This window comes from Palaemon carinicauda, chromosome 45 (assembly GCF_036898095.1).
Source record: "Palaemon carinicauda isolate YSFRI2023 chromosome 45, ASM3689809v2, whole genome shotgun sequence".
Taxonomy (NCBI): domain Eukaryota; kingdom Metazoa; phylum Arthropoda; class Malacostraca; order Decapoda; family Palaemonidae; genus Palaemon; species Palaemon carinicauda.
The window spans coordinates 24570511-24573010 of NC_090769.1; positions in this window are offsets into that span (position 1 = coordinate 24570511).

Genomic DNA, 2500 nt, shown 5'->3' on the forward strand with positions numbered 1-2500 from the left:
TTCTCTCCCACCAAACCTTTTTATTCCTTTTCTTTTCTTCTTCTTCTTCTTCTTAATTTCATTTTCAATCATATGAGCGTCTGCATGTCTATTTAATTTTTTAATCAAATGAGCGTCCTTTAACCTATTTTTTTACGGCATGTCTTTTCAATGATAACGATACACACACGTAATACATATTTTCTTCTCTCCCACCAAACATTTTTATTCCTTTTCTTCTTCTTCTTCTTCTTCTTCTTCTTCTTCGCTTCATTCCATTCATTTTCCTTTAACCTATTTTTTCATGGCATCTCTATTCAATGATAATTAACGATACACACACGTAGTACATATTTTCTTCTTTCCCCCCAAACCTTTTTATTCCTTTTTTTCATTCTTTCTTCTTCTTCTTCCTCTTCTTCTTCTTCTTCTTCTTCTTCTTCTTCTTCTTCTTCTTCTTCTTCTTCTTTTTAATCATACGAGCACCTATATTTCGCACTGTGATCGACAGCTTTATTCCATTAATTTTCAACGTATTTTTTTACGACATCCCTTTTCAATGATAACGATACACACACGTAGAGCATATTTTCTTCTCTCCCACCAAACCTTTTTTATTCCTTTTCTTCTTCTTCTTCTTTTCTTCTTCTTCTTCTTCTTCCTCTTCTTTCTTCTTCTTCTTCTTCTTCTTCTTCCCAGCCTTAGATATATGGGTAAGTGAGCGTACGAGACGGGGCGCCATGTTACACCATGTTGTTAGATCTAATTACTGATAATCTCAAATCATAAATGACAGCGGAGTGGGTCAACGCTGTTGGTGGGCGCGTCTTTCGGTGAGACTGTGAGCGCGCGCACTCGTTCACACACGTACATAAGCACATACATACGCATATAGGTACACGCATACATACGCGTATACATACAATCACATTCAAATAACATATTATGCCGAATTCCTGTATATTTCAACCGTTTTTTTCAAGTTTTGTTTTCGCCATAATTTTTATTCATTTATCACATTCATTTTCTTCAACTGGTTTAAATATTCATTTATTCCTGTTTATATAAATAGTATCTATTATATATTTTATGTTCTATACAGTAGCTTGATTGCTTGTTTAGTTTTTTATTATTTTTTTTATCTAATTGCAGATACTCACTTAATCAACACATCATCGTAGAAAATTGTTAGAGAACGAATATATATATATATATATATATATATATATATATATATATATATATATATATATATATACACTGTATATATATGTATATATATAAATATATATTTATATACAATATATATATATGTATATACATACATATATATATACTGTATATATATATATATATATATATATATATATATATATATATATATATATATATACAATATATATATGTATATAAATACATATATATATACATATATATACTGTATATATTTAAATATATATACATATATACTGTATATATTTTTATATATATATATATATATATATATATATATATATATATATATATATATATATATACATATATACATTTTAATTAGTCTTATGTACCAATTTATTTATTAATGAAAAAAAATATATTGTATTAAAAACCGTTCAACTCTCTCTCTCTCTCTCTCTCTCTCTCTCTCTCTCTCTCTCTCTCTCTCTCTCTCTCTCTCTCTCTCTGGGAATGTTCTTCCCATCATTACAGCATATTCATGGATACACGCGTACATTAAATAATGTATTTCCCTGCATAATATATTTCCATCTATACAAAGGGAGTAAAGGAAGCACGGGTAAGGAGGAAACTCCTACCTCTTCTTCTATAGTCAATTTTTTTTTAGTGAGGCAGATTTGCACCGACTCGGAGGGGTGCCCTTTTAGCTCAGAAAAGTTTCCTGATCGTTGATTGGTTGGACAAGATAATTCTAACCAATCAGCGATCAGGAAACTTTTTCGAGCTCAAAGGGCACCGCTGCGAGTCGGTGGAAATCTGCCTCGCTAAAAAAATTGACTATAGTTATAAAAGTGTGTTTATTACGCTACAAAAGTTCAAACTTGCATCAAATGTATTTGTGTTGAACAGGCTGACATAATTAGTCTCTCTTCATAGTTTATGTATGAAATGTCTGTTTTAATGTTGTTACTGTTTTCAAAATATTCTATGTCAATTGTTCATTACTTCTCATATAGTTTATTTCCTTATTTCTCACTGTGCTATTTTTCCCTGTTGGAGCCCTTCGACTTATAGTCTCCTGGTTTTCCAACTAGGGTTGTAGCTTAGCTAGTAGTAGTAATAGTAGTAGTAGTACTAGTTATAATAATAATAATGATAATAAGAATAATAATAATAGTAATAATAATAATATTTATGATATTAATAATAATAATAATAATAATAATAATAATAATAATAATAATAATAATAATAATAATAATAATAATAATGGTAAGATTTATAATATTAACAATAACAACAACAACAATAATAATAATAATAATAATAATAATAATAATAA